Below are 17454 nucleotides of genomic sequence, written 5' to 3' on the forward strand. Positions count from 1 at the left end.
CAACATCAAGCTGCATTTATGGCAATAGAAAGCTATTTGAATAGCACTTCAAGGAAAATATTAAAAAGAGGACAAAAACACCAAAGGCAAAAAAAAAAAAAAAAAAAAACCCACAATAATCCCCTGATTATCTCTTGTTTGGATTATTTGTTTTGTACATTTTTCTATGAGCCCAGACATCGGGGTGACTACTAGGTATGAAGCATGGTGGACAGAGAAATGAATGTGATGCAGCCCCTGGCTGCGGCAGTTCTGAATTTTAGTTGATTGCAGTATAAGACTGGAAATGCATACTTCCTGTGAATTAAGAAATCCACAACTGAGGGGCAGCCTGGGTGGCCCAGCGGTTTAGCACCGCCTTCAGGCCGGGGCGTGATCCTGGAGACCCGGGATCGGGTCCCACATCGGGCTCCCTGCATGGAGCCTGCTTCTCCCTCTGCCTGTGTCTCTGGCTCTTTCTCTCCTCTCTGTGTATTCTCATGAATAAATGAATAAAATCTTAAAAAAAAAAAAAGAAATCCACAACTGAGATATAATGATAAATACATTTCTTCACGTGAGATACTCCACTTCTTTGAAGCACTTCGCAATTCCTATTGTCCTTACCTTCTCTGAATTCACCTCCAAAGTATCCATGTATCATGATGTCATTCACACATATGCATGTTTTTGCAAACTCTTCTTTCTTACTCCATAAATGCTTTAGAGAAAGCCCCATCCTGGTTAAGAAGTTAGCTTTTAGAGTGCATCCTAGAGAAGCGTTTTATTTTCTTTCTGGATCCTCCCTTGGCCAGAGTGTTGCCATCAAGACATTGCGGGGGCTTCTCTTGGATGGTACAGGCATTTCTATTTTTTATTTTTTGGGGGGGCGCATTTCTATTTTTTAGATGCTCATCAAATATTAAAAACACTCTGAAAAGAGTAATATCTTACAATATTATAAGTAGTCCATGAAAAAATGCTTACTTTGATCAGCAAAATAGGAATTCAATGAATTTTTAGCTTGATCTCACTTGGTGTGTAGAGTGTATACTTCTTTAGGACAAGGATATGATCAGTTTTCATCTCTCTTTTATCCCCATGCCCAGAACAGCACTTGCACATAGTAGACTCAGCAGATACTTGCTAAAGGATCACTTATACAACAATCAGAAGGAAAAGATTTTCAGTGCCCAGTGATTACTACATAACTTAATCATCATACTGTCATTTTCTTTCCCTTTTTTTTCCCTTCTCTGAATATTTAGAATACATATTCTGTACCATTCTAGATGCTAAGTGCTGGAATACAGTGATTAAGAAAATAGATACAGGGCAGCCCCGGTGGCGCAGCGGTTTAGCGCTGCCTGCAGCCCAGGGCGTGATCCTGGAGACCCTGGATCGAGTCCCACGTCAAGCTCCTGTAAGGAGCCTGTGTCTCTGCCTCTCTCTGTGTGTGTCTCTGTGAATAAATAAATAAAATCTTAAAAAAAAAGAAAATAGATACAGGCCTAACCCATATAGATATTACAGCACAAGGGAGGACAGAAACAAAGGTGCATTTACAATATAACTTGGTAAACGCTGTGATAGGAAGCATAAGTCACAGGAGATGCATCTAATGCAGACTCAGAGGTAAAGAAAAGCTTTCTGAAGGATGTGACTTATCTGAAACATGAAGAATGAGAAGTACAATCTGAATGCAAGTCGGAACCTGCCACGGCCCGGTTTCTTCATAGAATCACAATCAGAAATTGTACATAGCACAGCCCATCAACAAAAAGTAATTAAAAATGAATTCTAATCTTTACTTACATCTCACAAAGAACATTAACATAGTCTGGTTCATTATGCACAGCACACATCTCAAAATACACTATGCTCTCCTTCCCAATTCTGCAAACTTGCACTATCTACAAAGCTATATAAATGTAAAAAATAAAATAAAATCTCCCTTCAACATCAGGCTCTCCACTGCTTCTGTGTACATGTGTCTCAGTCTACATTCCATTCTCCAACATAACTGGAAGATTCTCAGCAATTTCTACTTCTACCACCAGCAATGATGGGTCATTTCAGTAGATCCATGACTAGTCCAGCTTGGACAAAAGTTTGTGTTAAACTCTGTGAAGTATGGTTCCTCTCTTGCTAAATGAGATTAATTACTTAATTACTAATAAAAATAATTTTTAATTAATAAAATTCCCATAATCATTATTGGAATCAGTCTTGCAAATGAAAGGTGGTAGATACTGGAGGAATAATCTGAGCAGAGGAATCATTTTGGGGTGCCTGAAGTATGTTAGGACAATAAGAACATAGCATGCACAGTACAGAGGTACACAAGAGAAGACAGGGGACACAAGTAGAGCCCCTATCATGTAGGCCATATTACTTGCTTTAATAAATTTAAGTAGAGGAAATTAAGACTATCCTATTACTTTCAATTGATAGACACTAGCTGCCTTCAGTGAATGTTGTCCCTTATCATCTAGCTTAATCTCATCTGTGAAAAAATTTAAATCCAAGTATTAGAAAGTTAAAAATAAATATGTTAATTAATTAATTTCTTTATTAGTCACTGGGAACATTAATATCTCAGCTGGATGTGACCAGCTTTGGCTCCCTCTGGCTTCCTCTTTCTGTTGCCTACAGTCTTCTCAAACACATTCCTTCCACACCAGCTTCTCTATGGCAGAGAACTACACTTTCCATGTCTAACCCAAAGTGCCTTCAAGGAAATGTCATGACAATTGACAAAATGAGCAAATGTTTTAGAAATAAACTAAGTAAAATTAACCCAAATGTAGGCTACATCATTAACTAACTCAAAGATATTTATAAACATGAAAGAGCTCTTTAACAGCTTACAAAGTATGCTCAGAGTTCAATGATATCAGCACATGGTATCCCTCTTACACATTCCATACATCATGTCTCCTACTTATGCTTCCACTTTGTGTATGTATCCCATGTGTACCGGTTCTATCAAATAGCCCTAGTCAAGTCTCCTAAATGTAATTTCCTCACTTATAAAGTACAGATAACAACACTTATCTTGGTGGTAAAAGCAGTGTGAAATGATTGTTGTGTAATAACTGTAGTATGTGAAATACCTGGCACAGGAATTTAACTAATGAATACTTAGGATATGCTAATTTCCTTCCCTTTCCTTTTTTGACATGTGGAAGAAACAAATTCAACTTTTGTTCTCTGCTTCATTCTTGGGAAAAAGAATAAAAATCTGACATTGATCTTTACCGTAGGGTATGCCATAGGTCTGAATGGATACAGTGCTATGGAAATGCTAACTCTTCCATGGGTCAAACTTTTACCTGTCTGGACACACACTTTAAAGGAATATATTATCCCAAAATGCTACCTTTCATCTCCATTGTCAATTCTGAGTATTTGTTGTGCTCAGAATGAGAACACATCTGTGAAGGCATTCTCATCTATCCATCCATCTTATCAGTAAAGGATTTATGAGAGGCAACTGGCTGGAGTTTAGCAAAGGCAAAGCTTCACTTCAGCTCCTTTTAGGCCAGGCAAAAAGTCCAGAAGTCCAGGAGAACAATGAGTTCTTCAGTTCTCTCATCTGCTCTGCACCAGGCTATGATTCATGTCATCCAATTCACCCAATGTTCTGTATTAGCTACAAACGCAAGACAAAACACTTCATAGGAATTGAACTGTATTATAAAATGTGGGTGGGACTTTGAGAAGAGATGGCAGAAAAGGACATTCTAAGTAGAGTAGATGCCATGAACAAAGGCCTAGGGGGAGAAGAAAACACAACATTATCTTGAAACAAGGATTAGCCTAATATAGAACATGCAGTGTAGAGTAGCTGCAAGTTTATATGAAGGAGAAAAAATAGAATATCTATTCTGAAAAAGAAAAACAAAATTAGAGAAATCAAACTACATGATTTTAAGACTTACTATAAAGCTACAATAATTAAATCAAGATCAGACAGTAAAGCTTTGCTAATACCAGAGAGATAGACACATAGATCAACAGGAGAAAATTTAGAGTCCAGAAACATACCCATAAAAATGTGGCCATTTGAACTTGGACAAATGTGCAAATATAATTCAATTGAGAGAGGATAACCTTTTCAATAAATTGGAACAAATGGTTGTCCATATATAAAAAAAGAACTTTGACCTAAGCCTCATACATTTTATAAAGTTTAACTCAAATCATAATTCTAAATGTAAAACATATAGTTACAGGATATTTAGGGAAAAAATAGGATAAAATCTCTAATACATGGAATTAGGTAAAGAGTTCTTAAAAATGACACAGAAAAAAAAAAAAAAACCTGATAAACTGAGCTTCACCCAAATCTGAAGCTTTTGGTTTGCCAAAGACACTTAACAAAAGAATGGCAAGATACAGACTGGGTGAAAATATTTGTGAATTACATATCCAACAATGGGCTTTATCTAGAATATATAAAGAATTTAAAAAACTCAATAATAAGAAAACAAACCTAATCAAAAAAGGTCCTGAACTTTACAAATAGAATATAAGAATGGCAAATAAGAACTCAAAAAGTTCAACATCATTAGCCATCAGGACAATGCAAATTAAAAACCAGTTTTTTTTTTGTTGTTGGTGGTGTTTGTTTGTTTGTTTAAGTAGGTTCCACACACAGCATGGAGCCCAACACGCGGCCAGAACTACAACTCCAAGATCAAGACCTGAGCTGAGATCAAAAGTTGACTGAGCTACCTGGGTATGCCTAAAAACCACTGTTTTAATAGCTATATTAACACTATTTGAGCAGCAAAAATAAAAATATTAAATACCAAGTGCTGACAAAGATGCTAAACAACTGGAACTTTCCTACATTATTGATGAGAATGCAAAGTGATACTGTAAAATCACGAGTGGCTGACTGCTGGTAATTTTTGTGTCAACACAGATGGGTCATGGGTGCCCAGGTATTGGATCAAACATTAACCTGGATGTTTCTTTGAGGGTGTTATTAGATAAGATTAATGTTTAAATTGATAGGCTTTGAATAAAACAGATTGCTCTTCATAATGTGAGAGGTCCTCATCCAGTTGAAGGTCTTAGTAGAACAAAGACTGACCTTCTCAGAGCAAGAAGAAATACTTCTAGCAGACTGCTTTTGGATTCAAACTGCAATTGTTCCCTGAGTCTCTAGTCTGCTAGCCTAGAGATTTTGGATTCACTAAGCCTCCACAATCATGTGAGGTGTAGTCAATTCTTTAAAATTGACAGATAGAGGGAAGACTGGGTGGCTCTGTGGTTGAGTGTCTGCCTTCGGCTCAGGCCATGATCCCAGCGTCCTGGCATCAAGTTCCGAATTGGCCTCCCAGGGACAAGCCTGCTTCTCCCTCTACCTATGTCTCTGTCTCTCTCTCTCTCTGTGTCTCTCATGAATAAATAAATAAAATCTTTTTTTAAAAAAGATAGATAGAAATACACGTGTGTACGCATGCATGTTAATATTCATATATGTGTACATATGTATGTGGAATACACACACATGCATATGCATGCACACACATGTTAAATGTAAAAAAATAAGTGATAAATTTCTGAAAGTTTCCTTAAAGGAGCTAAGTGGTTTAGTCACTCATTTACCCATACCAGAGATACTTTTGAGATGACATGTGGTACATACTCTTGCCAGTCAGGGGAAAGGAAATTGTCACAGACATCAGCCTACCTTTCTGAAACTCAGAATTTAAGGCCTTAAGCTATGGGAATAAAATATCTAAAAATTATTGACATTTTCACATAACCTCATACTTGTACTTTTGCTAAGACTTTGATCTTCTACTCTTGTTCCTAAGCACCAAGAGTTATTAGGCGTCCTGCATGGCCATTAGTGAATGGGCTTACTTGTATGAATAATGCAGCAGGAGAGACATTGCTATCTTCATCTCACTCTTTCACTAAGCCCACTGCTGGCTTTAGCTGTCATTTCCAAGGACCACAAGATCAGCAAGGATTATGTACTTAGGACTTCCTGAAAAATAGCACTGAGAATCAATAAAAAATGATTGGTCATTTAGCATAACATACCTTGGAATAATAGGAAGTTTCCCATTTGGTAACAGCTCGACGATGAAGCCCTGGTTTTTCGTGCAGCTTGTTGAGATGTATCTCAGGAGTCATCTCTTGGATGACTGGATCTGTCATGGGTCAGAGAGACAAGGATTTACTTTAATACCACAGACACTTGATGATGCTGTGGCACTGTGATAATGAACAGCTGTTTGCAGCAGCTCTGCTTGCAGGCTGAATGGGCAGGCCCTTCCTTGGATTTTGGAGTTGCTTGTTAGGTGGATGAATATAAATTTTGAAGAAGACTTTCATCTGCCTTTAAAACTTTTCAAAAACTCATTTATTTCTTATCCTCACCTAGATAGTGGGCTCACAAAAGTGGTTTGTTTGTTTTTTTAAAACAAGGACGATAGAAATGGATAGTCTTATTTCCCCAACATTCTGTTACTAGGAGAGACTCGCTATTCTGAGTCCACTCAGGCAGATTTTCCCATTCTCTACTCCATTCCCAGCCTGCATGTATGGGGAAGCTCTTAGGGAGACAATGTGTTGAAATCCAAAGAGCAAAGGCTCTGGAATAAAAAACAGCTCTGACTGAATTCTGGCTCTGAGACTTACAGACACTGGAATCCTTGGGAGACTTGCTTACCCCTGAGCTCAGCTGCCTCATATAAAGGCATAATGGTGATACTGCCTTATAAGGTAGTTCTGGGCCTAAAAAAGAAAGGAAAAATGTATATTAAAAGAGATGTCACATCAAACACACTTAACAAGTAGAGATTAGTATTGTTCTATTGAGGGGCATAATTGGATGATCCCAGGTTTGCAAGGCACTTCAAACCAGGTAGTGGTCCCAGGAAACAGCAGAGCATTCCTTTGTACGGGGCATCTCCTCTTTCCCTTAGGCAACTAGGTGAAGTATAATTGACTCCAAAAGTGTCATTCCATTTTCTCTAGGTAACCAGTTTACTGATACGAAATGAGAAAGTGCTATTCTTATCCAAGAATTGTTGGTTGTTTTTTCTTTTTAATAGAACAAGTGTTCTGTTAGTTTCATTAATGAGGCTCCACTAAACTTAAGTCAACAATTATCAATTGAGTGCTATCTTGTCTCAGACCATTCTGTTAATTTGTGAACAAGCCCGATATGGTCCTCGCCTTAAGAATCCCCAGTTTCGTGGGGTTTAGATAAAAATTAGCACACAATTTAAAAATTGAAATATGCTACAATAGAGAATATGTAGAATGCTATACAAACAAAATATCGGATTTAGGTAGAGGGTAGGGCAATATAGAAGATATTTAAGAGTTATTTATCTGTGGAAGTAGGAGAGCATTACATTATTCCAGACAGAAGGAACAGCAAAGGTGGGTGGAGTGGCAACAAAATAAGGAGCATTTTCTCTGGAGAGTGGAGCTATGAGAAGATAAGGCAGGGTCTTCTGGCTCAGTAGGTTGGACTTCATCCTAAGAACAGAGATAAGCCATCAGAGTGCTTTAAGCAAGGGCAGGCACAATCTTATCTGTGCTCTAGAAACTAGATTACTGTGAATGTAGGATGAAGAATGCATTCAAGGCAGCAAGGCTGAAGGCAGCACAATAGCTAGGAGGCTGAAACAAGCCAAGTGAGAGATGGTGTTTCACTAGAGAAGTGGCAATGGGATCTTGGAATGAAAAGGGCTTCATGGAAAATACTAATTCTACATTGTACACAAATCTTAGCAAATTTTACCAAAAAGTTAAGTTAAATATTTTAATTAGTTGTAAACACACTTTGTAGTTTCATTTTAACTGGTAAAGCATCCTCACACAAATAGGCTCTAGCTAGGGAATCATTTATTTAAAAAAAATCTGTTAGAACTTTTTATCCTGATGAAGTCCCAATAGTTCGTTTTTGCTTTTATTTCCCTGCCTTTGGAGATGTGTCTAGCAAGAAGTTGCTGCAGCTGAGGTCTAAAAGGTTGCTGCCTGTGTTCTCCTCTAGGATTTTGGTGGATTCTTGTCTCACATTTAGGACTTTCATCCATTTTGAGGTGTGTGTGTGTATGTGTGTGTGTGCATATGGTATAAGAAAGTGGTCCAGTTTATTCTTCTGTATGTGGCTGTTCATTTTCCCAACATCATTTATTGAAGAGACTTTCTTTTTTTGCATTGGATCTTCTTTCCTATTTTGTTGAAGATTGGTTGACCATAGAGTTTAGGGTCCATTTCTGGGTTCTCTATTCTGTTCCATTGATCTATGTGTCTGTTTTTGTACTAGCATCATACTGTCTTGATGATTATAGCTTTGTAATATGGCTTGAAGTCTAGAACTGTGATGCCTCCAGCTCTGGTTTTCTTTTTCAACATTACTTTGGCTATTCAAAGGAAATAGTTAACATAACTAAAAGGCAACCTACAGAATGGGAGAAGATTTTTATAAATGACTCATCAGATAAAGGGCTAGTATCCAAAATCTATAAAGAACTTCTCAAACTCAACACCCCAAAAAACAAACAAACAAAATCCAGTCAAGGAATGGGTAGAAGTCATGAACAAACATTTCTCCAAAGAAGACATACAAATGGCCAGCAGACCATGAAAAAATGTTCAACATCACTTAGCTTCAGGAAAATACAAATCAAAACTACAAGAGATAGTATGTTACACCAGTCAGAATGGCTAAAATTAACAATAGATGTTGGTGAGGATGCAGAGAAAGGGGAACCATCTTATACTATTAGTGGGAATGCAAACTGGTATAGCTACTCTGGAAAACAGTATGGAAGTTCCTCAAAAAGTGAAAAATAGGGTGCCTGGGTGGCTCAGCAGTTAAGCCTCTGCCTTTAACTCAGGGCGTGATCCCAGAATCTGGGATCGAGTCCCACATTGGGCTCCCTGTGAGGACCCTGCTTCTCCCTCTGCCTGTGTCTCTGCCTCTCTCTCTTTCTCTGTGTCTCTCATGAATAAATAAATAAATCTTTTCTTTAAAAAGTTAAAAATAGAACTGCTCTATGACCCAGAAATTGCACTACTAGGTATTCATTTGAAGGATACAAGCAGTGATTCAAAGGGGCACATGCACCCCCACTGTTTATAGCAGCAATGTCCAAAATAGTCAAAATATGGGAAAAGCTCAGAGGTCCATCAACAGATGAATGAATAAAGATGTGAGATATATATTGAAATATTAGTCATCCATCATAAAGAATGAAATCTTGCCATTTGCAATGACATAGATGGAACTAGAGGGTATTATGCTAAGCAAAATAAGTCAATCAGAGAAAGACAAATACCATATGATTTTACTCATATGTGTAATTTAAGAAACAAAACAGATGAACAGAGGACAAGAGAAAGAAAAATAAAATAAGATAAAAACAGAGAGGGAGGGAAACATAAGAGACTCTAAACCAAAGGAAACAAACTGAGGGTTGCTGGAGGGGAGGTTGACAGGCTGATGGGATAACTGGATGATGGGCATTAAGGAGGGCATTTGATGTAATGTGAGCAGTGGGTGTTACATGCAATTGATGAATTACTGAATTCTACTCCTGAACTAATAATACTGAATATGTTAGCTGAATTGAATTTAAATGAAAGATTTTAAAAATAAATCCATGAGAATTGGCATACACAAAGCACTCTAGACTTACAAAGCTGAAGCTGCCACTGTCACATAGGACAACTGTGCCAAATAGAAAAATAACAGGAACAGAAAATAAATGTTTTTTGTGTTTTATGAAAAAGTTTTCATCAAATCTTGGTCAAATAAATGAACAAACAAATAAATAAGTGATGCTGGCTTGTATTTATAGAGTGGAGATGGCAGGGAAGTTCTGAGAAGAAGAAATAAGAATGAACATCCACGTGGAGGAGATGGTGGATGAAGATTCCAAGGTAGGAAAACACAAATGCTGAGGAGCTCTGAGCAGTGTGGTGCATGTTGCATGCATGGGCAGGGGCTGGTGTGGTAAAGAATGGCACACACAATACATGTAAGAGTTGGCAGGCAGAAAGTTTGGAGGATGGAGAGTTTAAAATTCTTTTATAAAAGTGGAAACACTTGAGGTTTCTGGGTGTGAAAATAGGTAAACAGTGCCAGACCCACCATCTTAATTTCTTCTTTTCTTCTCTTTTAATTTTTTATTAATTTTTAAAAACCCATCACCTGTTTCCCTTTTCACTCTTTATCTCTCTTTTGCCCCCTCATGTCCTGCTGTGCCAGTGTATGTGTGTGCACATGCACATGTGCATGCATGTGTGTGCATGTGTGTGCACACATGTTGTAGAGGGTTATCAGGCTTATAATACAAATATCTCTTTCACGGAATTGATCCCTCCATGCAAATCCTCATGATGTTTCCTTACACCTTGCACTTTCTTATCTTTGCTATTTTTTTTTTTAAACAAATGCTTCACTTCAAACTCTTCCATTCTTTTTCTCATGCTGTGGGGCTTCCAACTCTCTTTTTGATCTGGTTGCTTTTGTGGTTCACATGACATCCTTGATGAGGCACAGGTTGTCATACACTCTCCAGGGCAGACTCTCCACTGCTCATGCTTCTGACCACAGTCCTCTCCATGGACCAGCACTCCCAGTACAGACCTCAATCTCTGACATCTAGAGGAAAAGCTGCATTTCATAGTAGAAGTGATGTCTATAGTTCTGTCCTAACTAGAAGTGGTAAGAACTAGTAATCAATTCCTTGGGAAACCCTGGCTTTGAAGCAAGAGCCTGGTTTCTTTAAAAAAAAAAAAATCCCATTAGGGGATCACTTTTCTAAGAGGCAAGACAACTAACTATGCCATACATGGTGCTTTTTGATTTCCTCCAAATGTCTCTAAAGCATCTTTAAGCAAGACTGAAATGGAGTTTTCTTTGATGGGGATCTACATAGCAGCAGAAGGAAATTAGACTCTTTGCCAATAGTGCTCACTGGATACTCAAGACCTAGTCTAGAGTAACTCTTTCATATGGATACTACTCAACTGCACCTACTCCAAGCCCCCACATATCAAATATTTCCTTTAAAGAATGGAAAATCCTTTTGCAATATAGAAATGGAGTACAAGAGGGCCTTAATATCTCTTGACCCCTTTCAAATTAAGACACACAGAACAAAGCTTTCTGAGCTATGTACTACATCCTAGAATAGAGCTTTACAGTTGCCATCAGTTCAGCAAATACTTATAATTCACTGTGTGCAAGGCCTGGAGAATCACCAGCAATGAGGTCTCTCCTCTCAAAGACCTTATAGTCTAGTAGGAGAAACAGGTAAATGAAGCCACATCATAAGGCACTGTGATAAGTGTTCTGATTGCCAAGTAAAACGTTCGTTAATAAGTAGTACAGACGGCGCAGAGGCTTAGGGCACCAGGAGAAAGAGGAGATCAGAATTTCAGCTTAAATACTTCTTACCTTTGTGACGTTGGGCATATTTCACTCTGATTCCCTCCACTCTGGTGCCCTTTTACTCTGATGGCATGTATTAAAATCCTACTTATCGGGGATCCCTGGGTGGCGCAGCGGTTTGGCGCCTGCCTTTGGCCCAGGGCGCGATCCTGGAGACCTGGGATCGAGTCCCACGTCGGGCTCCCGGTGCATGGAGCCTGCTTCTCCCTCTGCCTGTGTCTCTGCCTCTCTCTCTCTCTCTGTGACTATCATAAATAAATAAAATTAAAAAAAAAAAAACTTAAAAAAAAAATAAAAAATAAAAATAAAAAAAATAAAATCCTACTTATCTGTATTGGTTTTCTATAACTTCTATAACAAGTTGCTATAACAAATTACCACCAAAAAAGGTTGCTTAAAACAACAGAAATTATTCTGTCATAGTTCTGAAGGCAAGAAGTTTAAAATCAAGGGGTCAGCGGGGCTTTACTCCTTCTGGAGCTGGCCAGGGACCCTCCTCAGCTTCTATGGCTGTCCACATTTTTTTTTTAGGTCCACATCGCTCCAATATCTGCTTCCATGGTCAGATTGCCTCTTTCTCTTCTGTCTGTCAAATTTTCCTCTGTCTCATTCTTATAAAGATACTTGTAATTGGATTGAACAGGTCCCACCTTGATAATCCAGGGGAAGTTGGGTAAGGTCCTTCTCTCAAAATATTTCAACTCACATAACATCTTTTGCCATATAAATTAATGCTTATTCTTGTAGCATATAAAGTAATATACAAAGGTTCTAGGGATCTACACATAGACACATCTTTTGTGACCACCAGTCAGCTCACCTCTTAAGACCCAAATAAATACCACTTCCTGCATGAAGCCTTCCATGGTAGCCTCCAGCTCAAAATAGTCTTTACACAACCTGAGAATCCATAGCAATTCAATTTTATGACTCCTAGCACTTTATTATTCCTTAGCCTTTAAAAGTAATAATTTCTCTGCAAATCAAATTTGCCCTACCAGACTTCTTGATAGTTAGACCATATAAATTTAAACTTCCTTTCAACCTAAAGAGTTTATATTTCCTTTCTTGGGGCTCTTTGACTTTAGGGACCATGATGTTTCAACTCTATATGCCTAGGATGGCTATCAAACTCTTCCCCATATAGTAGTAGATGGAAGTAAATCTTTGTTGCATGAATGGATCACTGGATAGATGGATGTATGTATGATTGATGTTTTCAGCTTTTGAAAGTACTGTTGTTTCAGAAGCATTCAGAAGCAAATATTAACCACAATATTTGAAAGAGTGGTTCTGTGAAGATGTAATAAAAAAGAACAGCTTTCTGACATTAGGCTGCATTTTTTGGATTCTGAATAATTTCTCCACCTATCATCCAGAACAAGAGATTATTCACCAATACAGCATTTTTTCTTCATGTCATTTAAAATGGAAAATGCATGTTCTTCTTCTCAGTGGCTAGAGATTCCCTTACTTCTTGGGCAATACCAATTAATACTCTAGGCATTGGCTTGAAGTTAAGGAAGTCCACTTTGCAGTTGGCAGGACACATAACTGAATCACAGGATATGCCTACTGCCCAGCTAGCTTCTAATTATCTGTGATCATGTTGAAGCCTGGAGGGCGAATTGTAGTTATAAAGTATGTATGGTAATACAGGTGTCCTCGGTTGGACCATCGTTTTGTAAAGTGCAAGCAGTGATTGATCTGACAGGCTAAACCACAGGCCATCTGCAGCCTGTCTAAAGGAAATGTCCAGCTCAAAAATCAGACTCAGACTACTCTCCAACTTGACCTTTTGCCTGAGCAGCTGGAAGGAACACGGGCTCATGGTACTGTGAACCAAGTGCACATTCACTCACAAGCTCCTTGGGTGAACACTAAATATGCTGATCTATATTTATTGCTGCTTACCAAGGTCTCAGTACTTGAAAGACTGTCTAATAGCTGCTCATTGTGTTAAACATTTCAAGAGAGAATGTGGACATTGCAGCAAGGGAGAACTCACCAGAATTATAAGGGGGAGTTCCATATAGATCTCTGAGGCTCCAAATCCAGAACCTTCTGTGGGCACACATGGGCATGCACCTGACTGCCAGGAAGCACAGAACCAAACACAGAGCTCAATCCTCTGTCTCTGGCTTCAATTCATAGCTTTGGATCTAACTCCCTATCCCCTCTCACTTTATTATTTTTTCATATCTTTTAAGTGACAAACAATAGTATATTGGATGGCTTTTCATGAAACAGTTTTTTGGAAGTAGAAGACATTTACAAATATAAATAAATAGAAATAATACAAACCTCTTTTCAAAGATTAAAATATGGAGAGGGTATTTTTAAAGGAAGAAAACCTTCTAGAAAAAGAAATGCCCTTGGTTTAAAAGAGGTAGGTAGATCATGGTTCAGCTCTGCCACAAAATCTGGGTCCTTAAAGAAGCCAGTCATTTTTCCCATGACTTGTGTCTTCTTTTGTCATTGAATAAACATATTCAAGCATCTTCTATGTGCCAAGAAATGTGCTAGAAAACATTATTATAGCTAACGTTTTCTGAGGATCTCCCTATGTACCAGAAACGTCTCCTACAAGCATCATCTCATTTGATATTACACCTACTCAGTGAGATCAGTGCTATCATCACCCCATCTTACAGATGGGGAAGTTAACATTAAAGAGTTTGTGGGGTGGTAAGCTGTGGAGCTATAATTCAAATCAGGCTTTAGAGCTCCAGAACCCTGAGCTAACACAACAGACCACCTTCAAGAAGCCCAGGACAGACAACTACCATGCTGTCTGGGACAATGTTTAGGAAAAAAAAATTGAGGAAAGGAAACTTGAAAATGTGTTTTGGTAACCTAGAAGAAGAGAGATTAGTGAAAAGATACAACAGAAAGGAAGAGGAAATAAACTTGTGATGATGGTGCTGTTTGAAGAGTTATTTATAAATCCCGCTGTAGGATACTAAATGTCTCCCTCATATGTGTAATGACTGCCCATTTATTACTTAGATCTACGCACAAACTCCTGCAGTACCAGCAGGGAATCTCTGTAAACATTCTTGAATGCGCCATAGCCCTGAGTGAGTAACATGGTCCCATAAAGACAACTCTAAAAATGTACTCTGCCCTTCAGAAGAGATGTTTGACAGCTTTACTGGAACTGTGTTACAGTCCTTTATTCAAGGTTTGCATGAGAATACTTATACTTTTCATTGGCAACAGACGGACCATCAGACGGTCCATCAGTTTAACCATGAAAATGAACCCAGGCATAGCAGCCAACGGTATTGTCGAAATAAGGCAGGTCCCAGGGATATAGGAGGTGATGGGCACTACTATAGCTAAAAGAAGCTGCACACACAGAACACATTTTTCTGCCCACCTGTTATTTGCTGAGAATTAAAGTTATTTTAATACACAAAGCAGATGAGTACTTTCTTTACAAACTATTCCTTTTTTCTCCCAAAGATTTATTTATTTTGAGAGAGAAAGTGAGTAGGAGGGAGAGACAGAGGGAGAAGAAGAGGGAGAGGGAGAGAGAATCTCAAGCAGACTCCCTGCCATGCATGGAGCCCAATTGGGGCTCCATATCATGATACAGAGACCGCAATCGGAGCCAAAGACAAGAGCCAATTGCTTAACTGACTGAGCTTCCCAGGTGCCCCTATTCCTCATTTTTTAAATTGACCTATCACTGACACACAATGTTACTTAGTCTCAGATATAAACTATACCTCATTTAAGGCACAATTTGAACATCACCTCCACACAATTTGAACCGTTGCTGCCTTCTCTGGTTAAAGAGTTAATTAGCCCCACCAGAGCTGTGTAACTTCTATTAAAGCACTTATATCATTTATTATATTTAATTATACATTTACAGTCCCTGAATGGGTTATGAACCTCTGATACATGTATGCTCTAATAAGAAGAATATGGGTGTTAAAGTCAGAAAGAATCATCCAAGGTCAGAACTTGATATCGATAGAGTTAATTTAGTTAACCTTTTGAGCCTTCTTTCCTCCACCTGTCAATTGGGAGATGGTGATATCTACTTGTTAGAGTTCATGCAAGGAGGAATTAGGAGAATAGGTGGGAAGTGTTAGCACATTTCTAGTTACTCAACAAAAGATAGCTGTATTTTTATTATTCTTGTGTTGCTGATACCAAGTGCCACAGAATATGTGTGCCCCCAAAATGTCCATTATTAACTGAATGAATATCACTTTCCTGTGGCTAATAATTAATTGATATGATAGAACATTAAAAATAAATTGAGGATTTATGAAATCTGTTCTAAGTGGTTTTTCCTGTCTTGGTGGCCCTATTTCAAGGGTAGTGGAGTGAAATAGGAGTTCAGACCCCCCTCTCCCTTGGCATCCAATGCATTGATAATATTCTTCTCCTATCCTCAATGAAATGTAAGCACTAAATGAAAGTAAGCACTAGAGAGTGCCTCCAGTTCTACACAGCCCTCAAGTAGCACTGTGGCCTTAAGCAAATTACTCGGTTTCTGAATCTTTAAAGGGGCAATCATAAATCTTGAATTATAAGAATCTCATAAGGTTTAAATTTGAAAATGTGACTAAAACAACTGCATAAAATATACTATCAAGGTAAACTTTTTCTCCCTATTTCCCACCTTCTCCACCTTTCTGATAAGCTGATGTGATTAAAAAAAAAAAAAAAAAAAAAAAAACGACGAGAATGATTGATTCAGCCAAACCAAGGTCAATGACTAAGGACTAGTTGTTCAAAGTTTTCCTTTTTCTGGTCCCTACCTCTTTGGTTTGCTTCTCCCCACAGCTGAGACCACTTAATTCCCACATGCATATTGCTTCAGCTCCAGGAGGATTTAAACACCTCTCTCCTGATGTGGGGCCAAAGGATAGAAGGAAAATAAATCATTCATAAATCCACCCATCCATATACTCATGCCATCATTCAGTAAACACTTAAGGAATAGATATCATAGGCCAGGCTCTGAGCTAAGTATTGGAGACATGAAGATATAAAAACAATACTAGTAATAATAATAATAATAATTAATAATAAGAACACAGGGCCCATGCTCTCAAGTTGCTCACCATTTAGTGAAGGAGACAGAAATATAAGCAGACCACTGCAATGCAGCATGACGACTATAATGCAAGAGGCCAGTTTCCACGGGCAGATGCTTGAGCTGTGTCTGTGTCGTACACAAAAACTGCAGCACGTCAGTCCCCATCCCAAGTGCTAACTCCTGTTTCTGAACTTGGTCTCACTCGCATTCTTGGCACCCCAGTGCTCCAAGGACAAGTGTCCTACTTTGTTCTAGTCAACCTGTAATCCAGGAACTCAAGTTTCTCCCTCATGTCCAATCCCATGATTAGGACCCACATCATGTTAATAGGCTGCCCTGATGTTTCTGCCCCTCCTGGATTCTGACACTGTCACCCTGGAGGCCCTGTCATAAGCCTGCTGAACACATTTGGCCTCTGCTGCTTTGTTAGCATTACCTTAAAATGGCCTGCACACTCCTGCAGACTAGGATTTCTCTCAGCACTTTGTCTCCTCCATCCTCACCACCACCTCCAAATACATCCTGACATATTTTCCACATGATCCTTCTATACTATAAACTCTGAAAACCACCTACAAGGAAGGTCAGTGGCATACTTTACTAGGGCTGGGAAAAAAAGACTCTTGGGATTCTTTCCCATGACTCTTCTCTCCCTATCAAATGATAGAAAGCATTCAAGATCAGTAACTTCTGAGTATTTGCTATATACCTGACACTGTGGTAGACACTGGGGAGATATTGGTAAGTGAGCCGCATAGATGTGGACCCCCTCCAGTCACATCTATGACCCAAACCCCCGAAACAGCTCTTGCTACGGTATGAACAGCAGTGGACATGGAGGGGGTCGTTGGCTCCAATGTCCCAAGGGGGGGGGAGCTATTTTGCAGAGCTCCTAGTATCTGAAGGTATAATTAAATCTTTCTCATCTTTGCTCTCTGTTTCTTTCCCATCTTAACTCTCTGATTCTCAC

At 38.7% G+C, this 17454-nt stretch overlaps 1 long non-coding RNA gene across 1 annotated transcript in view; it reads right to left on the minus strand.

Annotated features, from left to right (window-relative positions):
• Nucleotides 1–17454, minus strand: part of LOC144295503 (uncharacterized) — a 34491-nt gene that overhangs the window by 13259 nt on the left and 3778 nt on the right. The window contains exons 2-3 of the long non-coding RNA XR_013362635.1: nt 6677–6741; nt 6046–6155 (exon numbers count right to left, since the gene is read on the minus strand). This is a non-coding gene — a long non-coding RNA (uncharacterized LOC144295503). The remainder of the gene's footprint in view (nt 1–6045; nt 6156–6676; nt 6742–17454) is intronic.

The sequence above is a fragment of the Canis aureus genome, chromosome 23 (genome assembly GCF_053574225.1).
Source record: "Canis aureus isolate CA01 chromosome 23, VMU_Caureus_v.1.0, whole genome shotgun sequence".
Taxonomy (NCBI): domain Eukaryota; kingdom Metazoa; phylum Chordata; class Mammalia; order Carnivora; family Canidae; genus Canis; species Canis aureus.